This window comes from Ixodes scapularis, unplaced genomic scaffold (assembly GCF_016920785.2).
Source record: "Ixodes scapularis isolate PalLabHiFi unplaced genomic scaffold, ASM1692078v2 PGA_scaffold7__128_contigs__length_106722199, whole genome shotgun sequence".
Taxonomy (NCBI): domain Eukaryota; kingdom Metazoa; phylum Arthropoda; class Arachnida; order Ixodida; family Ixodidae; genus Ixodes; species Ixodes scapularis.
In genome coordinates this window covers 95,682,902-95,702,218 of record NW_024609882.1, presented here as the reverse complement: position 1 = coordinate 95,702,218, position 19,317 = coordinate 95,682,902, and the positions used below count along the sequence as shown (strand labels likewise).

The 19,317-nt window shown below is 45.4% G+C and overlaps 1 protein-coding gene across 3 annotated transcripts in view; it reads right to left on the bottom strand.

Moving 5' to 3' along the window:
• The window catches only part of LOC8025085 (protein cycle), a 269,570-nt gene that overhangs the window by 104,218 nt on the left and 146,035 nt on the right, over positions 1–19,317 (bottom strand). Inside the window, exon 1 of one of the 3 annotated variants that reach the window (XM_040222394.1) lies at positions 17,473–17,567. The exons of the other annotated variants lie outside the window; for them this stretch is intronic. The gene's annotated coding sequence lies outside the window, so the exon portion shown is untranslated. Of the gene's footprint in view, positions 1–17,472; positions 17,568–19,317 lie in introns of those variants that run through there. 3 annotated transcript variants of the gene reach the window in all.

The window sequence follows — 19,317 nt, the reverse complement described above, 5'->3', positions numbered from 1 at the left end:
GCGAATGTTATAATGTTTCTCTCTGTGTTTTTCATGTTCAGCTCGCCCCATTCACATTCACAATCAGAGGACGAAGAGGACGAGACAGTTCTCTTGCGGCCGATGCTGCAGGCTTCCAATGGTGCTAGCAACAGTGTGAATGAGCCACAGGACTCATTTCAGCCGCCAGCTCCACTGCCCCGCATGCTAGCTCAGCTAGCATCTGGTGCAACTGAAGCTGCCAGTCGCACAGACTGCCCAGAATCCCCTTCTCATAAGTGCTGTCAAGGCTACTAAGAAACACTTGTACTATTTTGTTGCCCAGCGATTAAACTGGATTTTTGACTTATGTCAGCCTTTCAGGTGAAGGTGATGACGTCGCTGAAGTTCCTAAGGGCCAAAGTCGAGCTCCAGTCCAAGATTCTTCAGAGATTGCAAGCCCGTTTAAACCAACAGCAGGTGGCCGCTGGAGTCTGCAGAGATAATGCAGCAGCCGAGCTAAGGAAAAGGCTGCCCCTCCAGATTCACGCCGCTCTGCTGTAATTTGAGAAGCTTATCGAAACGGAGGAGGATATGGTAGCCCTTGTAAGTGGTCTAGGTTTTTAGACTCCTGTATATCCTCTTTGAAGATTTTGGTTTTCACCTTGGTGTAGTAGGTATATAGCCTAGCTGACTGTCTGGTAATAAAAGGAACTATTTTAATTTCAATGGCAGGTATGCAATCTCTGGGAAAACTCACAATGTACTCAATATCAACAAAATACAAACAAAATCATTCAGCATATGTCTTCATTTTAAAGAGTGATTTACTTAGTGCACAATATTTCTATCTTGTTCCAGATTACATCTCTAGGGCACATCAGCAGGTCCTGATTACCTGCAAACGTCCGCAACATAATGGCAGACGTGATGGCGGACTCTTAGACAGCAGAATACTTTTTGACGGAACAGAAGGGCCAAAGGTTCTTCTCGGTGTACAAGCTCTCAACCGTTCTATTATGTGAGATAATTGATTGGAGTAGTAGAGTGCGAAGAGGAATATATAAATTCTGTTATGTGTTTGTAAAGCACGATTATCATCCTCTTTCTTTCCTTTTTTTACTTCCAGAGATGTACTTTCTTCATTTTTCAGCTAATCTGTGCAGTTCAAAAATATCTGCGCCACATATTCACTTCAATCTAAGGCATGCTGGGCCCAACCATTGTATTGTCTGACGCAAACAAAATCACAATCTGCAAATCTTTTTTTTTTAAGTTTGAATGGTACTTTTGACGCCTGAGTGCTTGCATTTCAAAAGATCAAGCTACCCACGTTAATCTTTCTAACCTTAAGCCACCAATTTCTAATTAAGCCACCAACTAGTAACAGTTGTTGATATTCATGTCCGGCCATTTCAAGCTGATCTGACTAGTAACTGCCCCTAGCCAACAGTAGCCCTTTGAATCTATTCATATACAAAACGTCATGAATACCATGTCAGTAATAGTCACTCATCTTCATTCTGAAGCGATTTAAGGTGATTTTGTTAAGAAGAGACGCTAATTGCCAACAACAGTCACTCGAAGCCATGAAGTATGGAAATAGCAGAACGCTGCGACTAATTGACTTTAAAGCCACATTTTGCCAATTTAAGCAAACCAAGTCAGGAATGGATTCCTGCAGGCAATATAAGCCAATTCAGCGAAATACGTCAATAATAGATGTCTGTAGCTAATAATAGACAGATCACGTCAATCAATTCTATGAACACAACAATTCCATGAAATGTCAACAATAGCCACTGAGATTCATGTATAGCCATTTCAAGTCAATCTGACCAAGAACATCTTTCAATAGCCAATAATATCCACCTAATTATCCACAAGTAACCCCACCCCTGAAGCACCAATGACTAAGAAGTGGAAATTATAGTTGCTAATAGTTATTCATAGCAAAGTGAATGTGATCTGGTCGAGAATAGTTCCCAAAACCAATATAAGTCACTTGAAGATAATCTCACCCGTAAGAACGCGAATAACCCAATATAGTAATATTTTAGCTGATAATGACCACTTGAAGTTGATTTAACGGATAAATAGTAAAATAACTAGAAATAATGACTAATAGCTTGAAATGGGCAATTACCTACATGGGTCCATATGCAAACAAGTTTACTGATTTCACATAAACATTCCTGAAAACATCAATCAATACAAAAGTACCATACCTAAGTGTTTCTCACTTTTAAACAGTATTCATAAATCTGCATCTTGTTTACATGTTTGTTCCCGCTCCTACCATGGCTCCTTGAGTGGAGCCAATAGTATTCCCAAACAAATAAGTAACTACGTATTTTTTAACTACGGTGGAAGGGGAGAAAACAGTGGAGCACATGACTGATATCAATTTAATTTTAGGCTCCGAGATGTCCACTCCTCGCCAAGAAATGGCAACACTTCTGTGTCTTTTGCCAACACCATGTATTTTTGGTTCAGTTTCTTGTAGTACTATGAGCCGTATTTGCTCGTATCATCGTCTCTGGTCGTCGAAAAGAAGCCAACTGCTCCCGGTTTCGCGAAGCAAAGTACCTTGGTTCTACTGCTTCAACGCAGAGCCACGACTGAACTTACCTTATCGAAACGGATTTAAAAAGTAGCCAGATTTGTAATTCCTGTGGATCGTCTGCCTCGGTTTCCCGTGCATTAGAAAAAGGTCCCAAGTTTTGTTTAAACGTAAAACATTCAACAATAGACATTAGGGAGTTTTCGTAAACCGCGTTTCCGCCTCCGCTAGGCCCTCCGCAACGAAGAACCCACTACTGCGCCTGCGCGCCGATGGCCTTGGCTGTAGAGTTGCGCGCATCGTAGCAGGTTGCGGAGAGCGTTGCGGGACGGCAAAAACAATCTACGATAAGTCCCAATTGTAGCTAATGTTCGTTGAGTGGCACACAAAATCTCCTGTAATGATGAATGGTCAGTCTTTACTGGTCAGTCTGTGCAACGTTTGAGCACCGTTGTGGACAATTCGTTTAGAACCAATTGTCGCGATTTTAGGGTTGCGCGTTGGTTGATAAATTAATTATGTAGCTCGGGGTTGGCTTTAATGCACACCGATAAATCGGAAACGTTTGATGTCCTTCCGAATCAGTTGTTTAAAAAAAAAATGCGGATCATGCTGTCGGTTGTCTTCTTCGACCCTTCGAAGGTTCTGCAAAATTGTCCCGATTAGCGATCATGAAAGTTCTCAGGAAATGGGATTTTATTTCGGTAGTCAACCAGATCAGGAGTGCTCAGAGAAGTTTGTTAGGCGTAAAACTTTTGCTTAAGGACCATACGGTAAACTTTCCTTAGGATTAGTTATTAGTTAAGATAATTCGTGGCAAAAGCTAGTCTCACGTTTATTCAAAAAGATTTGATGTGCATCGATTATTATAGCCCGTTGTCGTAGAAAAATGCTGACCAGTTGATAACTGAAATTCAGCCTTAACATCGAAAGTTAGTTACGATATTTTCTCTCAAGATTAAAGAGATGTATTATTCATTGGATCAGCGTATTCTTTTTCGGAGGTTGAAAGAACTTCGAGAGGAAAGCTCAGTGCAATTCCAATTCGCTTTAGGCATTGATGTCGGTAGTTCTCTGAAACTTGTTGAGTTTTATTTTGGTTCAACAGTGACTATGGTTCAATATACATTATTCTTACAAAAAAGAGGAATTCGCACTGGCTCTCGAGTAGCTCCTTTTTTATCAGAGATACACATTTGTATTATCGACATTATTGTATCTCAGTTACTTGAAACGTATGTTGAGGGCCCTGTCATCGTTCGCATGTATGTGGACAACATTTTGTTGTGTTCTTCGGATTCCTTTTCTGGTGAACGAGTTAAAGGGCACATGCAAAGGAAAAAAAAAACATTTTTTTTAACAGCCTAGATAAAAAAAAGTATCTTATAAAACGAATTTACAACGAAGAAAAAAAATGTAGGGCTATATTTACGGCGCAAAACGAATTTGTAGTTGGCGACCGCGGCAGCCGCCGCGGGTCACGTGGTACACCTGTGCGTCGTCGCGCCGCCGTTTCAACGCGTTTCTGCACGCCGCAGCCGCCGCCCCCGCACAAGTTCGTCTGCTCCGCGGCGCCGCCGCCGTCATCTGACCGGCTCACAGGTCTATCACGTCTTCTTGCTCTTTTCAGGAGCTTCTTTTGGGCTCTAAAAGTTACTGATTAATCTTTGTTTTTTGTTGCACTCGAAACCAAGATGAAAAAACCGCATCTCCACGTGGTGAATGATGTTGATTGGGGCGGAGCTCTGGTGGTGCTCGTCTTCGTAGACGCTGAGCCGCAGCATGCCGGGTCTTTCGTTCGTTTTCATCCATGTGACGCTGCGGTCAAATGCTCAAATGCGTATATAACCAGGTTCCATATCACACATTCTCTTTCTGACATGGATGAAAACGAACGAAAGGCTCGGCATGCTGCGGCTCACCGTCTACGCAGACAAGCACCACCAGAGCTTCGCCCCAATCAACATCATTCTCCACGTGGAGAAGCGGTTGCTGTTTTTTTTTTTTTTTTTTTTTGCCCTATACGAGCACGGGAGCACGAGCTCATGTTCTCGTGAGCACGAGCGCTCACGAGCAGGAGCACGTGCACCCGACGGCGGACGGACACACGGACATGGCTAGCCCCTAAAGAGCTTCACCCCTAATAAGTAACTTTTAGAGACCATAGGAAGTTTCTGAAAGAGCGCAAGTACCACGTGACAAATAGCGGCCACTTTTCCGCGGCGCCCACGGGCGCCTACTACAAATCCGGATAGCGTCGTAAATATAACTCTAAAAAATTTTATTTTCCGTTGTAAATTTGCTCTATGTCTTTCTTTTCCCAACCAGGCTGTTTGAAAAAATATGTTTTTCCTTTGCATGTCTCCTTTAAGAAAGCCTTCTGAAGGCGACTCCTCAGTTAACTTTTTCGGTAAAGAAAATGCACGATGGTTGGCTGCAATTTCTTGGTATTCGTTTTCAAGTCGAGAACAGTCTTTGTTGAAAGTTTGGTAAGACGGATTCGAAACCTTTGCTCTCCAGGTTAAGCTGCCATTCTTTAATTGTAAAGAGGGGAGTAGTCAAGACCACATTAATAAATTTAAGATAATTTTCTTGAATACATCTGTTATGAACCGCTTTAGAAAATCAGATTTGTAGACTGTTCTCGGCAATATATGTCAGTGATGTTGTTTCCTCAGTCATTCATTGGTGGTTGATGAGTTTTAATTAAAGTATACCGCAGTGGAAAAAGACAAGGTTGTACGTCTACACTATTTTCATACTCTCTCCCATAACTGGAAGGTGTTAGCTGCGAAGTTCTGCTTGACCGTTACTCTTAAACCTGATGTTCAATTAGGTAGAAGGACGCCTTTTTCGTCGCAAGATAATGGTTTTAACAAAAATCACAGGAACCTCTCGGTGGTGTGCGATCTTGGCGTTGTCTATCATATTCCAGTGAAATGTGGGGTTTGGTATATAGAGCAAACGGTCTGAAGCCTCAACGACCAGTTAACCCATGTTTTATAATTAAATATCTTGAGCGAAATTAAATATTCTCTTTTTTGGAGACGCAAATGCAAATAAAAAAAAATTGCATCGCAAAGAATGTATCGAAGTTTTAATGAGTTGTCAGCGGATTTTAAGTATGCAGCACACGTGCTACATCATGCGGTTAAAATATAACTTGTAGTCAAAATACTCTGAATGTGTAAGCAGGTAATAAACGTATATCTTTATTATACAAAAACGTTTTTATGTGCTCCCTATATTTAATTAATAACTGTTTTGAGCTAAATTCAATCGTCTCTCTTTAAAGACACAAACACAAAGGAAAAAGTCGCACCGCCAAAAAACTTTATATGTAGTGTTATCGCTCCTGCGGTAGAACCTAAGACGCGCGTGACTATCGGTTATCGCGCTCTACTGTCTGCTTCGAGATGACTCGTCGTAGGAGTGCTGCGCACGGTTGTTGTCATGTGACCTGATATGTGTGTATATATGTGGGTGTGGCAATAAACGGGGCACTTCTGGGTCTGGGCCCCAAGTTGGAAGTCTTGCCTTCATCCCAAAGCAAACGCGACATGGTGTCAGAAGTGGGGTGACACCCCTGCTCTCCCTCGTCGTCGTCGTCCTACGCCCCTTCTTCGCCGTGGCTGCCATTTAAGTTCAAGCATGGTTGGCGACGAAAGCGGCACCGGCACGGACCAGGCCATTCGAGCTCCGTCGCAGCCGGGAGTGTTTCCTGTCCAGCCGCCCCCGAGTTTTAACTTCGACAAAACGTCGGAATGGCCCGCTTGGGTGCTGGACTTCGACGACTACAGGTTCGCCTCAGGACTGAACGAGCGGACACAAGAAGCACAGGTACGGACCTTGCTATACACAATGGGAAGGCAGGCACGCAAGATATTTCAAACCTTCAACCTGTCCGAGGAAGAGGCGAAAAACTATTCTCTGGTCAAGCAAAAGTTCGACGATCATTTTGTCGCCGCGCGCAATTTGGTCTACGAAAGCGCCCGCTTCCACCGTCGTTCTCAAGAACCCGGGGAAACAGTGGACCAGTTCGTTACGGCGCTTCACACGCTGGCCGACCGGTGTGACTACGGAGAAGTCAAAGAACGCATGGTGCGTGACCGCTTCGTTGTGGGCCTGATGGACGCCAAGCTGTCCGGGGCTCTCCAGATGGACGCGACGCTGACGCTAGCCAGCGCCCTTGCCAAGGCACGCCTGAAGGAGACGGTGCAACGGCAACAGAGGGAGCTTCGCTGCGGCTCGGCGGAACATTCCGAGACTGCCTCGTCAACGGCAGAGGTGGACGCAGTTCGCAGAGAACAAGCTACGGGGCGTCACCCGCGGAACAACCGGCGTGGTGGACACAAAGGCAACGGCGCTCCGAAGTGCTCATCGTGCGGAAGAGGTCCGCACTCCAGGTCTTCGTGCCCGGCTAGAGGAGCGGTCTGCCACAAGTGCGGCAAGCGAGGACACTTCGCCGCAGCGTGCTTCACGCCGTCTAAGGTAGGCGTCGACCAGGCTGGGAGACAAGGGACTACGAAGCGCGCGACCTTTATTGGTACTTTAGCAGGCAGTAGCGCGAAGGCTCGCACGGTACAAGTGTCTGTAAATGATACAGTTGTTACCGCTAAAGTCGATACCGGAGCTGAAGTTTTCCAAAAGCGCATGAACGAAATTCTTGATGGAATGCCGGGTGTAGTAAACATGATGGACGATGTGCTAGTATTTGGGTCGAATCAGCAAGAGCATGACGAGCGTTTACATCGCACTCTTGAGCGTCTTCACAAAGCCGGCATAACCCTGAACAAAGAAAAATGCCAATTCAGCGTGAAAGAACTGTCTTTTCTGGGTTTCTTGGTCAGCAAGGACGGCATACGGCCAGATCCCGCAAAGGTCCGCGCGATTGCTGATATGAAGGCGCCCAGAAGCGTAGCGGAGGTGCGCAGACTCTTGGGTCTCGCTAATCACTGTTCGCGGTTTATTCCCAATCTGGCTGATAAGACAGCGCCGCTGCGTCAGTTGCTACAAAAGAATACAGACTGGATTTGGACGGACGCTCAGGAGAAGGCGATGGAGTGCCTGAAAAAGGCCATTTGTTCAGATAGTTGCATGGCCAAGTATGACCCGAGGTATCCGACGGTCCTATCGGCAGATGCCTCGTCATACGGATTAGGTGCCGTTCTGCTACAGCTGCAGCCCAACAACGAGCAAAGGCCCGTCGTTTTCGTTTCTAGGGCTCTAACACCTACTGAAATGCGCTATGCGCAAATTGAAAAAGAAACCTTGGCTTTGACTTGGGCCGCAGAACGTCTGGAAAGTTATTTGAGGGGGTTGCATTTCACAGTGGAAACTGACCATAAACCATTAGTCACATTACTGGGAAAGTCTCCACTGGATTTGCTCCCACCGCGCATTCAGAGGTTTCGTATGCGCTTGATGCGTTTTAGCTTTGATGTGGAATATGTGCCCGGCAAGAATCTCGTGATTGCTGATGCATTATCGCGGGCGCCTTTACGAGAACAGCGAACGGCAAAATGCCTATCGGTAGAAGAAGTCAGCAGTTTTGTTGCAGGCTCGTTGTCAGAATTGGGCGAGTCTGATAGCTTCAGATCTGTTGCCGAAGAGCAGGCATGCGATGAGGTTTGCCAACGACTAATTCGCTACACTCGTGAAGGCTGGCCCAGCCTAGCTTCGTTGCCTGCAGAGTTAAAGCCTTACTGGCAAGAACGTGGAACGCTGAGTGTTTGTAAGGGCGTCCTCCTCAAAGGAAGCCGCCTCGTGGTTCCACAGTCATTACGAAGCATGGTCTTGAAACAGCTTCATGAAGGGCATCAAGGAATTGTCCGGTGCAGGGCGAGAGCGCTTGAGTCCGTATGGTGGCCGGGCTTAAGCTCACAACTTGCTTCGATTGTCACGAACTGCCGTGTTTGTGCTGAGTACCGTGATCAGCCAGCGGAGCCTATGATTCCAACTAGGACTCCGTCAAGGCCATGGGAACGGGTGGCCGCGGACATTTTTCATATGAAAGGAAGCAACTACCTTTTGGTGGTAGATTATTTTTCACGTTTTCCAGAGCTGTGTCGCTTAGAATCCCTCACTAGTCCCCATGTTGTCGAACAACTTAAAAGTGTTTTTTCGAGGCATGGTATTCCGGAAGTGCTGGTGTCGGATAATGGCAAACAATTTGTAAGCCAGGAGTTTGACCAGTTCTCGAGAGAATACCGGTTTAGACGCGTCACATCTAGCCCGAGGTTTCCGCAGGCAAACGGTGAAGTTGAGAGGATGGTAAAAACGATTAAAGGACTACTATTGAAGTCAAACGATCCCTTTTTGGCTTTATTAGCCTACAGGGACACCCCGGGACAACTAGGCAGCACGCCAGCCGAGCTGCTCATGAGTCGGCGACTCCGGACCACGCTCCCGCTCCACCCAAAGAAACTGGCGCCTAGTACGCAAAACCTGAAGGAGGTCCGTCGAAAAGACACTCTCCTTAGGGACGCCCAACGTCGCTTCTACAATAGGCGCCACGCGGCCCGTCACCTGCCGCAGTTGGAGCCCGGTGAGGGAGTCTGGGTGAAAGACCGCAGAGAGAAGGGCGTAATCCTTAAGCTGGCCAGTAGACCGCGGTCGTATGTGGTGGAGTTGGATAAGGGGGGCAGAATCGAGCGGAATCGAAGAGCCCTGGTCCAACTTAAGCAGGACAGGGAAAGTGTTGAAAACAGTGACGACTGCTACGAGTTTCCGGAAGGGGAAACTGACGGCGGCGTGAGTGCAGAATGCCTGAGTCGTCCCGGTTCGATTGGCCAAAACAGTCCGCTTCAAGGACTCAAGCCTAATGTTTCGTTGCCAGCGGTTCCTCCGGAGTATGTGACGCGATCTGGTCGGACAGTACGCAAGCCTGAGCGGTACGGAGTTTCGGAATGCCGCGTATTTGATTTATGTTTGTTCTGAAGGCTGAGTAGACTGTTTGTTCTTTATGCCTTGTATTTGATTGTCTGTTTTGAGTGTACCTTTATTTTGGCTCTCGCTTGTTGAGGTGGTATAGCTGATTCATGGTCACTTTATTGTTCATAGCGTTTCTTTGTTTGTAAAAAAAAAAAAAAAAATTGTGCTTCAGCTTTGAAAAGGGGGATGTAGTGTTATCGCTCCTGCGGTAGAACCTAAGACGCGCGTGACTATCGGTTATCGCGCTCTACTGTCTGCTTCGAGATGACTCGTCGTAGGAGTGCTGCGCACGGTTGTTGTCATGTGACCTGATATGTGTGTATATATGTGGGTGTGGCAATAAACGGGGCACTTCTGGGTCTGGGCCCCAAGTTGGAAGTCTTGCCTTCATCCCAAAGCAAACGCGACAGATGACATTAGCAATATTCAAGGAAAATATCCTTTTTGTCTTCTGTCAGCTTTCATGGACTTAACTAATAAAATAGTCTTCAAAATAATGAAGGAAATCTCCTAGATCTTGCTCTATCTAACTTTGTCATAGACAGCCTAGTGTGTGTCCTTACCCATTGGTATTACCCGATGTTTGGCACGTTCCATTTCTTGTCTCCCTTAAGCATTTCGTGGGGAAAGTGAAGCAAAAAACAAATCCTGACTCGTTCTTCATTTGAAGAGGCGATTACTTTGGTCTATTTCAACATTTAGATAGCGTAAACTGGGCACCCATATACAGCATGACTGAAGTAAACTGCATGGTAGCAGCGTTTACTAAACATATCGTATCTGCACTTGAGCGCTTTGTTCCTTAACCCCCGTCAAACAACTCGTCATCCTCACTGGTATTCTTTCGAGCTGAGATCAGCTTTAAAATCCAAATTGCATTATTACAGGAAATATTAGGCTTCTAAATCAGCGTTCTGGTACGCCAAACAGTCCGAATCACGTGCGCAGGCAAAGTCGTTGTTGCAGCGTAATGAGAGAGTGCACCATAAGTCAGCAAAGCGCAGTTTATATCGCGACCCAATGCAGTTCTGGAGGCAAGTCAGGAACCGTACAGCCAGACTTCATCGACACCAAACATCGCTGACTCGTCTGGAATTCCGATTAGTGAACCCGAAGATGTATCGAACGCTTTTGCGAGCTATTTTGCCTCTGTGTATTCTTGCAGCAGGAATGGTTTATCTATGCCTGACGTTACTGACAGTTGTAGCCGATTGCTGATCAATTTCATTCTTTGAAAACGCTGACATTAAACTTACAATCCAAAAACTAAAACCTAAGTCACCGGTCGTAGTTGACGGTATCCCGTGTTTTATTTTCAAAGGATGCTCTTCCATTTTCTCATTTTCACACCCATTCTAACGCATATTTTAAAGCGAAGCTGCATACCTCTACCAGCCAAGGAAATTTGCGTGTCGTTCGCGTTGTAAGCAAAAAACGTCTGGCGAACCATTGAAGGCAAAACAGCATATCTCCTTTGAAATCAGGCATACAGCATACAGCTCAGTATCCGTTTCAATAAAGAAAACCACAAAGAAAACCAGAAAACAAGCATCAAAACCACATGATCGATGATAAGAAGCGTGTGAGCAATAGGAACACCCTCCCACGCGTTCTGGTAAGGATGAGGTTTGCAGCTGCTTCGGAAGGGGTTGACGTAATTCGAAGCCCTCGTGCGAAGTGCAAACCGCATAATGGCTAATAACGGCGCCTGCGAACAATTCGAAGCACGTTTCTTCTCCCCGCGTGTGTTTTCGTGTCGGCGTTCTCACAAAAAAAAAAAGACTTCAGAAGATTGGAGCGAAAAGTACAAACACTAAGCATACAACATACGGCACAACATTCGTTTCAATAAAGAATACGCACAAAACAAGCATCTTAACCATATAATGAAAGATAAGGAGCGCCTGAAAACAAGGCGAAGCCCGTAGCGCTCACCGCATACGTTCCCGGTGAAGATTACTGTTGCCTAAGCTGCCGCGGCAATGGCAGCTTGCGACGTGGGGAGTGACGTCACTAGCCTTTCATATATAAAAGAAGAGCCCGCTTACACCCCGTTCAACCTTACGTCCGGACGCAGCGGATGCTACGAGCTACCTTAGCCAGTCCCGTTCTGTGGACGTGGCCCGGGATACGCTTTCTGCGCGTCGCTGTGCCCCCCTCTAAGGTCACGCGGCACTCACACGGCTTCCGATTGGCTCCGATGGCTCGTAACATCCGCTGCGCTTAAACGTAAGATGAAACGGAGTATAGCGATTGATTTCATCGTTGCTGCAGCACCGCGATGAATAGGCCAGGCATAGTTAGGACTCCCGAGGACCAGCGTGAACACTAGGAGCGGAACTGGGAAAAGAAACGGGCATACGACCAGCGGCGGCGTGCTGCGACCGGCGGCGGCATTTCGTATAGTGCAGTAGGCAATCGTTGCAGGTGATACCACAGCTTTGCTGACCGACCACCTTCACAGCGGGGATTGGATACCCAACGTTTTTAACCTCTCATTATCGACCCGCACTCTTCCTTCGATTTGGAAAAACGCGATAACCGTGCCGACACATAAGAAAGGAAGAACAGATAATCAAAAAAATATAGACCCATTTCAATATTATGTTTATTTGCAAAGGTCTACAAAATAGTACTTTCAGAACATATTACGAGCTTTTTTAAACATAACATCCTCCCCTCACATCATGGTTTTGTACGGGGAAGATAAGTGGAATCAAACTTGGTTTATTTCCTTTATTTCATTTCGCCCGTTGTGTGTCAGGTTGACGCTGTATATTTTGATCTGTCAAAGGCATTTGATTTGGTTGACTACTCGCTACTTTTACCAAAGCTGAAATCGTACGATATCGGTACTACTCTATGCACATTGCTTCACGAATATTTGTCCGATAGACAGAACTTGGTACGCATCCTTGGTCATCTCTCCCGGCGTTTCGTCAACCTCTCTGCTGTTCCCCAGGGGTCCGCTCTTGGGCCGATTCTTTTTAATGTTTTCATAAACGACCATAGCTCATGTGGTGTACATTCAGAAATCCTGCAATACACCGATGACATCAAGTTATTTAGGCAGATAGTATGTGTGGAGGAGTGTATGAAACTAATGGATGATGTCAAATCAGTGAATAATTGGTGTAGTCTTAGCCGGCTGACACTTAAACCTACTAAGACTGTCGTTTTGTCATTTTCTAAGAATCCAAGGCTTTTTCATTTCTGTTACGAACTCGGCAATGCCCCATTACAAGGGGTGGATTGTACTCGTGATCTTGGAGTTTATACAGACTCTTCTCTTGGTGAATTCGGATGGTCTCCTCTGACCTCTGACCTCGATTCAGCAAAGCGCCCCCTCCTCGCCGCCAGAGCTACTTGGGATCCTTTTCAGCCGATCACGACTGCTGGGTTCAGAGCGCTCTGACATTCTCAGACCAGACACGAAAGTAAACCTTCTTGACATTGGTAATGCATTAAAAAACAACACGATTTTACAGCGAACGGTGGACGATTGAGCAAAATTTACGCTCGCAAAGTGATGAAATAACGATTGTGATGTAAACGGTTCAACACCTCGGCATGTAAAAAAAGAAAACAGCATTATGCGAACTGATTTTTCCAGAACGGAACGAAAGCCAATGCTTGGAAAAGGTTGTCAACTCATCGCGTTTTCGACAGTGAACGCGCTGCGATAGCGGTTATGCGTACGACAGAGCAGACAAATATAAAATGGTTAATAAACCGCATTTTTCTCACGGCGAAATATCGTGCAAGCATCGCCATGTGACACAAATCACAGTGCATTATATTCGGCTCTTTATTTTAAAACACAAACCTTTGAACGCACTTTTACAAAACCTGAAAATATCTTGCAGCGACCACAAAACCCGGTAAAACAGCGACGAGCTCTGCGAGCTGTTTCTTCGTCGGTTAGGCTTAACGGATTAACGGTTAGGCTTAACAGATAAACGATCTCGTGAAATCACTGGGAATACATCACACATCGACTTTTCCTGTTACGGTCGCAAACGAATGTCGTCCCGTTCGTTGTAATCCACGCACCGTCGAATGCACAAGCACTTTGTGGAACCAGATATCAATCGGCGTCTTGCCAGAGCCCGCAAACCACCACAGACCACTGCCAGATATCGTCAACAAAATCACGTGATCCCCGTCCAAGTGTCACGTGACGCCTGCGCCGCTCCGCACTCCGACGGCTACAGACGGAGTGCCAGGGAGCGCTCTGAGAGGGAGAGGCGCCCTCGCAATGAACCAGCCGATCAGGCCACAGCACACTCTTTCAACCACGGGATCTCGCTCGCTCTGGAAAGAGCGCTCGAGAGCGCGCAGAAAGAACCACGCCAATTCGCCATCTGTCCTTTAATATACATGTCGATAACATTGTCAACGCCTCTTCCCTTACGTTGGGTGTCATATCCAGAATAACTCGTGAGTTTTCCATGTCGGCCTGTATTATGCAGTTATACTTTTCATTAATTAGGTCTACGCTAGAGTTTTCTTTTGTTTTGTGGAATTCCATTGGGCGTACGCACCGAGAGTCGATTGAAAATGTCCAGAAATCTTTCGATTTTTTTTTTACGACCGGTATGTTGGTCGCACTGTTTACTTTGAATATAAAAGACTTTTAAAACGATACAATTGTTCTACTTTGAGTGCCAGACGACGCGACAGAGATCTCATATTTTTGTTCAAATGCCTTCACGGAGTCATTTATCGCCCTAACCTAACATCAGCGATAAATATTTATGTTCCAAGACGACTTTTGCGAACTTCTCTTTCATTTCTTGTGAATCAACTCTTCCAAACCTTCCCCATGACACGCATTCAGACCTTGTGTAATACTTCGATACTTCCTGCATTGACGTTCTTAACCCATCTTTTGCAGCGCTCAAGTTTTCTCTTGTCCATTTGTAGAATTATCCTTCCTTTTTGCTGCATGTTAATTGTGCTTCATTACAAGGGTGAAAGGTGTTCATGTGCACAAAAAATAAACAAATCAATGAATGAATTAGTTGTCAGCTAATTTTAAATATGTAGCTCATTATGCAGTTAAGGTATAACTTTTAGTCCAAATACTAGGAATGTTTACGCACGTAATAAATATAATATTTTTATGATACAAAAAAAAACGTTTCTAACAAAATAATGAGTACACATGCACCCCAACACGGACCAAGGCTGCAATTGTTTTCTTTCTATTTTTTTATGAATGCAATTGATCACTTCGAATGAAACCCTTGAAAACAGTCCTCTTCTTGGGTAGAAAAAAGGTGCATGTTGCACTTCTCTCGCACAGCCGAAGATTGCATTGTTGCCTCTTATCGCTCTAAAAGGGCCAATGAGACGTGTCATTCTGCTTGGCATCTTGACAAGGCTTCTATGCTGTCCGATCATGGCGTCGTATCGCACCTAGAAAGCCTTATCAACAGAAGCAGACGGTCTCCCCCGCTCGATGCCACTTTTCCCTTTTATCGAGCACAATGAGTTGACAACCTCAGCCTTGAAGTCTGGCAGTCTTATTCTTGCTTCTTCATGCTTCGCTCGACAGTATAGGAGCCAAGCATTCACTGTGCAGAGATCATGAATGTTATAGAATCGTCGGTGGTCTTAGATCAAACTTTGATGCGGCAAAAGCCGAGCATAGAATCAAGCCCTCTGGTTTTCTATATATTAATAAAATGATGCAGTCAGTCTACAACATAATTACTTTCCAAGGAACTCTACAAAATTAGACGCTACAACATTCCTGGGTCGACGAACAAGGGCGTGTTGGCAATGTTAGATAAATATTATGAAAGCAAGACAACGGTGACAAGGACAGGACACCTCACAAATGTATGACCGACATTCAAAATCAATACATTTTTGGCATAAATAAAGAAATAATATTGACGATCCCTTTCTGGCGCAGGTGTTCTTGATATAAAAAATGTAACTGCGTTTAAACAGTAAACGAAACAAGAAGTCACGCAAAAAACGTTATTTGTAGTCACAAGCAACTGTGTTCAAGACTATCATTCTGGAGTCGCATAAAAAAGTAAAAAAAAAGAAAATAACAGTACTGGCGCAGTCGAGGGGATGCAGAGTATGAACGGGTTGCTGACGCACGTGCGTGAATTACGATTTTACCGCTTTTGCGGCAGTGCTACACGCGCGCAAACACAACATAGGTGTCGTGGCGGGCACTGAACGTTCTTACTTTTGTTGCTCGACCCGCTCAAATTCCTGGAAACAGACGAGCTGTGGCCGTATCGTCTCGCTTCGGTTTTTTATACAGCTTTACCTAATCAGGCGGTCAGGCAGTCTACGCCTCGTCAGAACAGAACAGAACAGCCGCGGCTTGCTTCCAGCAGTCGGTAACTCCTATACTTTCTAAGAGCACTTGCCCGAGTTCGAACAGTGTGTGCGACAGCGCAGCTGTGCGCGAGAAGGCAATCTGAACAATATAGCATCCCCATCTTTATCCGAATATCTCTGACTTTCAAGAGCAAGCGAAACCATAACAGAATAGCATTTACCTTGAGGCGGGTGTCACAGGCGACGTTGTATGCACCTGCAAGACGCACTTCGCTGTCGACCACCGTTATTTTGCCTAAATGTTCTCCTACACCCCGGAGGCCTGGCACACAGGCAGCCTTTCTTTGAATAGGTTCGCCTCCCAAAAAAAAAAAAAGATAATCACCGCTTTTCACCAGACAGAAAGTCGCAATAATATTGGAACTGGCCGAAGTGGAGTTTTAACATGTTCGTCGCCATTGCAACCGGACCCGTTCTACTATAAAGGGCGGTTTTACGCCATGGCGCGTTGCCACTAGCATTGCCCCGGCCCGCCTTCTAGCCAGCCGAAACGGACTATACTGACAAAAGTTAAATGAATATGTTACCACTTCATTTCGTTTTCTAATCATATAAAAAACGCATCTCAAAAGAGAAGCTGAAGGTTCTCAACGTGTTCTCCTTCGATGATTTCAGAATGGGTGTAACTGATGGGGAATAATATGACATAAGAGTCTGCCGCGAGAAAAAAATTATATATCGTGTTTTTTCCCCCCAAACCCAAACATATAAGGAAAGTATGAGCTGATGGCTATGTATTCACTGTCGTGCCTCTGTGACTCTACAACTTAATAAGGGGATTATAACGAAGGGGTATCATTGGCTTACGGAGTTTAAAATTGGTTTGCAATATTTATCGCTGCGATTAGGCCTTCTGCCGATTTACGAAAAGCCCTAATTGAATATGAATACTTTCCTCTTTCATGGCATGCTGAACCTTCGTCACTTCAATCTCAACCCGACAACCTTTGATCAAATGTATCTCCTATGTCAAGAGGACGACCTTCCATAAATTGATGGATTCGAAACTTGTTCTCTAAAAAACCTAGCTTTTTTGTCAAGGACGACGATATCCATAACTCAATGATTTGCTGGAAAGATAAGTAAATGCAATTGTCTATTTTTAAGGCTTGCTTTTGGACCAAACACATCCTTCAGTGCACTTCTCACTAACAAAATAACTTCCTGCTTTGCTGAAATTTTTATCTTTTTGCTTGCGTCGACTTTTAGAGCATCGGTTAGAACGGCAAATTAAATATTATTCGATGGCCTCGTTATATATTTCATGTTAAATAACAAATTCAGTTCCTCTATAGACACCTCGTAAGGTTCATTTAGCTAGATATTATAGACTAATAGACCATACGGAAAATGCACAGCGTCATCCGGTTGGGCGCCGAAGAACATGCTTCGTCTCACCAGTTAGGTTCGGCGCTGTCAGAGGCCAGGGCGCGAAAGTGTAGTTACGGTGGATCCTTCGCTCGCAGAAGCACTCGCACAGAGAAAGCGATTTCAAAAATCAGGCGCCCGCGCCCGTGGCTTTGCCGGCAGTCGAAGTCAAATTTCGAGCTGAAATGTACGTCCACCATGTTGGTTGCGGCGAGAAACCCGCGACCGTCTGGACGACGAGCACGTATACATGCGCAAGAAGAGCGTCAAACCATACTAACCCTTAGCTCGCAGGTGTGGATGAGGATCGACGACGTTGAGCAGTAGGCCTCGATCGCTACCGACAACGATACGAAATTGACCAACAGCAGAGGAATCTCGACGTAACGAAGATGACAGCGCACAGAGTGTTGCCAGACGTTCCAACAATTTTGCATAGGGTCTATTGTACCCAATTTTACGTAAAATCATTAATAAGAAATATCTTAGAAGACACATTCGAAACAAATGTCCAGGTAAAATGTATCGCTTATTTGTTATGCCCGACCTGGAACAGAATCAAAGTCGCACTGAATACCTCGGACTACGGCGCAAGCTTTTCTAGTCAGATGTCGCCGGCACGACGCTATTTCAGAAACCTCCTCTACAAAATGGGAACGTTCCGCAAATTCATCTACCTTCCACAGATGGCGAAAAACGGTTTTCACATTAACTTTCGTGCAACAAATGTCGCACCAGCCTAATCTTTACTTGAACGTTCTACTTAGAGATGGCGTTAGGTTCACCCGTAGAATGAACCCTCCACCTAAGATGTCGCTACTGCCAACCGAGATACTTCCCAACCTCCATTTTAGAGCAAAGCTATTTATCGCTAGGGTGCCGTAAAGTTTTCGTGTGCAGTGACTAAAAACTCTACGCTCGCTCCGCCGCACGCGCCGCACGCGCACGCCTTCCCCGTACAAAAGGTTCTAAGAAAATACCCAAAATAAAGCGTTGACGAACGCGCGTGCAAGATGACATTTGTTTTAAGCCTTTGCTTTAGACCAGTAACTGCTGCAGATGCCGGCACGTGCAGCGCGTGGAACACCTTTCCCTGCATTCTCTTTGATGCTTGGATAATTTGGCAATAGGTTCATTCAGTAGATGAATTATCAATGGGCACCATTTTCAATATTAGTATACTTTCAGGTAGATAATAAAAGTTCCTCAAATATGTACCTCTGTGCGACCCGCGTCGGCCATGTCCATACTCTCACCGCCCTCTTTTTTTCGTTCCAATGCTTGCGTGAATAGTTTCCTTCTGCTCTCCCGGGGTGGTGGTCCCGTCGCACGTATCTTGCTTTTTTCGGTTCCTCGGGGAAGGTTTGTGTCGTGTGCTAAACAGCTTCGCTGGTCATGAACCTTCACAGTGTGGAATGGCTCATGATTTTTTGTTCAGGCTCACTTCTAGCGTGCAGTTTCCCTGCGGTTGAGCCACGCCGAGAGTGGCAACGATCAGGCATACAATGAGAAGAAAGAACAAATTATCAGGCATCAGGATTTCGGGCGTCTATCCAATTCGGCTGCCCCCCGATTGGATGAAGCGCGGATGCGAATTACTTGCGCCCGCAACGACGGATAGATCGAGCCGCCTCGTTAGCTCGGGGTTAAGGGTGACGGACTAAAGAGCGAGCGGTCGTCGGTTCGACTCCTGGCGAGGATAAAAAGTGTTTCTTTTTCTTTTATGGAGCAGGCACGTGACGTCACGGGTGAGTCCTCCCAGCCCCATCGGCTCCCCCGCCGGTAGCCCGCGACCAAAACGGTTCGGCGCGCGACAAATCCCGATGCGCAACCTCGCGATCCCTTACAAAAATGAACAATGAGTTTCAATTGAGCTTCTAATGTGTTTTTATAGAGTCAAATGAAACTCATAAGAAACTCATCATTAAATGAGTTTTATCATTACCCACTCCATATCTATTCTTTTGAATTTACTCATTACAAATTCAAGTGAGGTTTATCGTTACCCAATCAATATCAATTCTTTCGAGTTTACTAATTACAAATTCAAGTGAGGTTTATCGTTACCCAATCAATAGCCATTCTTTTGAGTTTACTCATTACACATTGAAATGAGTGTTATCAAA